Genomic DNA, 6,893 nt, shown 5'->3' with positions numbered 1-6,893 from the left:
AGACACTTGCTTCATCTAATTTGGTATTATTGTTGTTATATTGATCATTAGGCATTCTGGTGTGAAATATGATGTCTCTCAAGTGACAGCCTAGAGTGAGGGTGCTTCTTAGTCATGAAAACACTGAAAATAACAGTTTATTTCCTAAACCTTCAAAAATGATGAAAATACAATGGGTTTCTGAAGTCAACCCTTAAATTATTGAAAATTAGAGCTATGTTGACAATCCGTGTAATACAATAGTAAATTGATTGTTTCATGGTTTTTTGGGATGAATAATGGTAAGGGAACAGAGAAATACATTTATCTCATGTTCCGCAGACACAGTAAGCCCTTCATCACCATAAATTAACAGGAAATCCTTTTCTTGACAGGACAATTGAGAGAAGTTATCTCTAAATGTTAACATTACTTAAGTTAGATATAATATAATTACCTGGGTGAAAAAGTAAGCATTGCTAAAATAAATTTCAGTTAGGTACATATATAGGTATATGTCGAATAAATATACATTCACATGGAAATAGATATCAGGAAAAGGGATAGGAACACACATAAAGGATGAACACAGGAGAGGTGGGGTATGTATGCGCATGTGTGTGTGTGTGTGTATATATATATATATATATATATATATATATATATATATACATATATATTATTATTAGGTATTCTACCGGTTAAGGTAGGTTTTTGGATGGACATAATTACTAATTAGATAATTTGTGACCCCTAGCAAAACACAACATCCTACTCTACATCAGGTCCCTCTTCAGCTCTGAGTACTTTCTTCCTCCCTTCATCCCGTCCAACATCCCTATCCTGCTCCTTCCCTTTCCTCGCTTGCCTAACATTCTCCCCTCAATTACAGTCTTCAACAACCCACTGCCGGTCAATACCCCTTTCAGCCACTTTTCCTGCCTCCATAGGATTTCTCCCAACAAATTCCTCTCTTTGCCCACCATACCAAGTACTTCCTCATTTGTTTTCTTCTCTGTCCATTTCACCTTCTCCACACCCACATTTCAAAAGCCTCCAGTCTACGTCTATCCTCCTGCTTCAATGACCACGTTTCCGCACCGTACATAGCTACGCTCCATATCAAAGTTTTTTCGAGTCTTTTCTTAATATCCTTACTCAACGTCTCTCTCAACAACTCCCTCCTCTTTGTGAAAGCGTCTTTGCCTAGCGTAATTCTTCCCCTTTCGTACCTACTACTTTGACCTTGTTGGTCCAAAACACTTCGGAGAAATGTAAACTGCTCTACCTGCTCTAGTTTTTGCCCTCCTATTTTAATGTTTAGCTTGGCCTTTTTCTTTCTAGAAAATCGCATAGCCTTTGTTTTATTAATATTGATTCTCATCTCATATCTGTTGCACTGAATTTCCAACTCACTCAGCAATGCTTGCAACCCCTTGTCTGACTGACGAATTAGAACTTGGTCATCAGCAAACCTAACTGATTTTACGAATTCCCCGCCGGCTTTCATTCCTACCTCCAGTTCTTACAATGCCTCTTTAATCATTTCCTCTGCATACTGGTTGAACAGCAACAGTGATAATGGGCAACCCTGCCTTATACCTCTTCCTAACACTGCCCATCCGGACGTTCCCCACCCGCACCTGAGCAGTCTGAGACATGTACAGGTTGCGGATTAGCCTCCTTTCCCTCCAATCTATTCCTAATTTCTTTAATATCGTCATTAGTTTTTCCCAATTCACTCTATCAAATGCTTTTTTGAAATCTACGAAACAGGCAAATACCTCCTGGTTGTGTTCTATATTCCTCTCGATTATTAATCTCATTGCTGCAATGGTATCACACGTACCTCTCCCCTTCCTATACCCAAACTGATCATCCCCTAAGTAATCATTTGCCCTACTCTCTATCCTTTTGTTTATGATCCTGAGAAAAACTTTAGCTGCGTGAGATATCAAACTTATTGTCCTGTAGTCCTCACATGATGTAGCCTTTACCTTTTTCAGAATAGGAACTAAAACTGATCTCACAAAGTCTTCCTACCAGATACCTTCCTCATAGATACTACAAATCAGTCCGTATAGCCTCTTCCTCCCACATTGCCACATTTTCCTAAACATTTCAATAGTTCCACGCCCCCGGCCTTACTTAGTTTATATAAAAAAAACCATAAACACAGTAATCAACCCGAAGGTCGGTTTAGTAGGTGATGGTAGAGTTCACCCAGTACTAAGCCCTATAGGGCGTGTGAAAATTCACACATCAGGGAAGGGGGGGGCAGTTCCTTTCCCTGTGCTGGTTATGGTTTTCCAGGAAGACCTGGTACTACTTTTGCCATGGAAAAATCACTTATGCTATATATATATATATATATATATATATATATATATATATATATATATATATATATATATATATATGTATATATATATAATATATATATATATTATTATATATTTATTATTATATATATTTATTTATTTCTGAGATCAGAGTTAGTTCCTGTTCCCAAAAAGGTAAAGGCTGCATCATGTGAGGAATACAGAACAATAATTTTGATTTTGCATGCAGCTAAAGTGGTCAGGATCATCAACTAAAGTATAGAGAGTAGCGCAAATGATTACTTAGGGGGCAATCTGTTAGGGTTCAGGAAGTAGTGAGGCTTGTATGATGGCATATCAGTGATGAGATCATTAATAGAGAGGAACATAGAATACAATTAGAATGTGCTTGTTTGTTTCATAGATTTCGAAAAGTTTTTGAGTGAATTGGATGGAATTAATTAAATGTTATAGAGATTGGAGACCTATCTGCAGCCTTACATGTTGCAGGCCACTCAGGTGTGTGTGGCAGATGGAGAGTCTGGATGGGCGGTGTTGGGAAGAGGAGTAAGGAAGGGGCGTCTATTTTCACCTTAGATATTCAGCCTATAATAGAAAGAATGGTGAACTGGAGGTAGGCATGAAAGTTGGTGGAAAATTTATAAAATCAAGTTTGGGGATGTTCAAGCTTTAGTTGCCAGTCAGCCAAGGGGTCACAAGCATTGCTGAGTGAATTGAAGGTCACAGTAATAGGCATGGGATGGGAATTGGTGCAAACAACACTAAAAGTTTTGAAAAGACTCATTAAATCTTTGATAAGGAGCATAAATATGTATGGTGTGGAAACATAGTCATTGAAGAAAGATATAGGCGTTGATTGTAGAGGCTTTTGAGATGTGGAGAAGGATGGAGAAGGTGAACTGAACAGAAAGGAAAACAAAACGAGGATGTTTGCTAGGCATGGTGGGGGAGTAAAGGGGACTGTTGGGAGAAATCCAAAGGAGGCGGGAAAGATGGATTTGGGGCACTCTCATTGGCAATGAGATGTTTGAGCCATTGATAGAGGAGAGAACATTAGGCGAGCGAGAAAGGGGCAGGAACAGTATAGGTATATTGGATGGAATCAGGGGAGGAAGGAATTAAGATATTGTGGAAGGGTTCATTGTAATTTTGGATCTCAAGTTGTGTTTTGTTGGAAGGGGCAAAAAAATGTATCATTGTAGCCTGTAGTCTTCCAAAATCTACCACCAATGGTAAAGCACCAATAATAATAATACGTTATTTCGTCCCCATGGACTACAAACAACCTTGATGTATGATGTACTGGATGGGCTTATGCATTCTGATGACCCCCTACAGTTTTGCTGGTGGGAGAAATGATAAATGCTTCTGGTGGGATCACCCATATGAAATTGGCCCAAGGATATTAGTCAGATGAAAGGTAGTCCGTGCAGTGTTTGTTCCTCAGTCAGGTAGGTGCGAAGGCCTCTCACCTAAGATATTACTAAAATTAAAGATATTATTTTTATTGTAAATATATTATTTGTATATCAGACCCCTCAGTGGCTTGCTCAGTGCTCACTACTTTGGCTTTACTTTAAATTTTCAGTTTTTCTCTTGTAAACATATATGAGTACATACATATTTTTGGGAGACTCATAGGAGAGATGTATTAAGTGTGTGTGTGTGTAAGGGAGAACCTGTGGAGGGGGAGACGGTCAGATGGCAGATGAGAGGTGGGAAGGGAAGGGCTTATGGTTGCTGTCTTTGGAAAGGAATGTAGAGAAAGAGGTTGGTGGATCTAAGGTTTTTCTGCTCTGTGTGAAATAATGAATCCAAGACAGCTACCTCCTCCCTGAAATTAATGTTGAAAGTCACTAATTTTCAGTAATATAAATCACGGATCAGAGGCTGGAGAGACTACTATCCTCTATTACCTTTCCGTGCTAATACCTCTGCATACAATAATGTATTCCACCCTCAGTTCCATAATTGGCCGTACGTATCACAAAATTCTGTTTTAAATAAGAGGCAGTTACACTGCGTAGTGGTTGTCTCCGTGCCAAGAGTACTAATGTGGTGTAAATATCATGTAATTTCTTAACTATAGTTTTGCATCCAGTGATGCTAATATTTCTCTAATTATTCAATTCTTAAGAAATGTGACGTCCTGCATTTTAGTCCTGCATTTACTCATGTTGGAATTTATGAAAAGAGGAATCAATCTTTATAAAAATCGTGTGAAAAGTTGCACTGCAATAATCATCTTTTTGCTATTTCTGCGCAGCTTTCTTCTATTTTATCATTTCATTCTTCCTCTACGACTTCTCGGGACATCTGCACAAATATTCTGCTCACGATGTCACTTTTCTTTCACCCTTCACAATCTCGTCCTAGTTGCCAAGTCACTCAAGATAGGAAAAGACAACAGAAGAGGAGGGGAGTGGACATTTTCTGCATATTCATCTGTTGAGGAAGGTCTTTGAAACTCCCGGCAGAATTCGACGGTCAAGCCGTTTTCCTCCCCCGTATTGCTGATGCTGGAACGTCCAGTATCGACGGGAGAATACCACACCTTGTCTTACAGTGAATTAAAAAATCCTGATTATTTACTATATGGCTTTAATTTAGTTTTTTTGCATCATTTTTAGCAATTTACCAAACTCTCTACTCGCACTGTAAGTGGTATATGGCTAAGTTTTGCCGTGACGTAATTGAACTGAGGAGAAGTGTTATCCCACTTTTCTACCGGCTGCAATTTTCTGTGTTAATTCCTGCCGGTGGAAAGAAAAAGAGAATATTCCCTCTGACTTGTGGAGATGGCTGATTTTTTTCTCATCTACAAATGTTCAACAATATGCATCAAGAAGTAGAACATATCGGTGAATTCTCTGACATTGATTGGGAGTAAGGATGTTATTCATTAACTTAATACCTATTTGTGTGGTTTGTTATATTTCAGGTAGAATATCTTCTAGAGGTTGGTTCCACGTTTATTCATCGTCTAAATCCTTGGGTTCATACGTGCGGTATTGTAGCATCGACGGAAAGCTTGGTAAATGGAGGAAGTTAATTGAGCGGAGGAATTGAAAGAGATAATTATAGGGTAACTAGATTAAGGTTAAGACTCCTTGTAGTGGTAGTTTTTCTTACAGGAAGTACACGGCTGCTAATTTTAACATGTGCAATTTGATATGAACTGTTTGGGAAACGTGTGGAGTAGAGGGATGAGGAAGCATGTAGAGGAACTCGGCGACTAGTATTTTGTATCGAAAGGCGCCAGGTTTCAGTTTAACACTAGGTCCAGAGGATTGTTGAATCAATGGCCCTTGGCACTCTGAAATCGTAGCCATACCACTGGACAAATCATTGACTGCGGAACTTGGAACCTTGGAAAATATATTTTGGAAACTAAAGCGCAGGCCACAGCATTAATCTTATCCTGCTGTAGCCTGCTTATTGAAAAAAGAACACGAAAAATAACTAGAGGGATAGGAGGTCGAGGGATGAGTAGTAATCGATGAGCAATCTCGAGAGAAAATTTTAAATTGTCGCGGGTATGAAAGATAGAGAAAAGCAAGAAGAGGAAGTGAAATAAAATACCGGCGAATTACTTTTTAATGAGGAAGTCTCCTTTTATTCCCATCCAATGGGCAATTGTTTCGCAGGTTATTAAATGGGACACACCATTCTTATTTCACGAATTGATTATTCGTTACATTTTTAGAACTGTATTTATCACATTGGTCTAAAGGCACGGCCTACCTCTCAACCTATTATCAAATTCTTTGGGATGTACCTGAAATTTCTCCAAGGTTAACATGAAATGATACTCCATTCCCCTTAAATCTTGCGCAGATCGCCCATAGGGGAAGATGTTTTGTTGGCTCCGAGACGTCTCAATGTTTTAAGAAAAAATTACCCCTCTAAAGATAATGAAATGGATTACCAATAAACCACTCTGAAAATGTTGGCATTGTCGTGTGGATGTACGTTATAATAGCAGACGTATACCTCGTTCTAAACCTGGCTGAAAATGTGGAATTCGTCGTACCAAGAAGAGGAGATTTTGTTTTTATCTTGGGAATTCGAGGCACAGCCTTTATCCTCCACCAAAGGAAAACCTACCGCGGCGGAACTGGAGTTGGCGGGAAATTCTAGAGGCATATCCATTCTCTGCTTCTTGGCTGGAGGGAGCATGAACATGCTTCTCTCAAGACTCCATAGTCTCGGGCTCTGAAACGCTTTATATCCTGCTTAGGAATTTAATAACATTCCTTATGCATATAGGTATGTGGTTTTTGGCTCCGGAGACATTCTGAGAACTAGACAAAAGAAGACTAGGTAAGAATTTTACCAGCTATAGATCAGGGGTCCTATTTTACTTGGGCATGCCATTTTTTTAGAGCATCTGGGGAAGTAAGGGCGGGATTTTGATTATTTATCAGAATATTCCATAGTGTAAAACTGTACGTTGGTGTTTGCTTGTTTAAATTTTATTATTTTAAAACGTCCTCTTTATTGAACATTAGTTTGTCCTGTTTCATTTTCGTTTCAATTACATCTGTTCGACATTTAAGTCATAAGATCTAG

This window comes from Hetaerina americana, unplaced genomic scaffold, assembly GCF_022747635.1.
Source record: "Hetaerina americana unplaced genomic scaffold, ioHetAmer1.1.p SCAF_8, whole genome shotgun sequence".
Classification (NCBI taxonomy): domain Eukaryota; kingdom Metazoa; phylum Arthropoda; class Insecta; order Odonata; family Calopterygidae; genus Hetaerina; species Hetaerina americana.
This window is presented reverse-complemented; position numbering follows the sequence as displayed.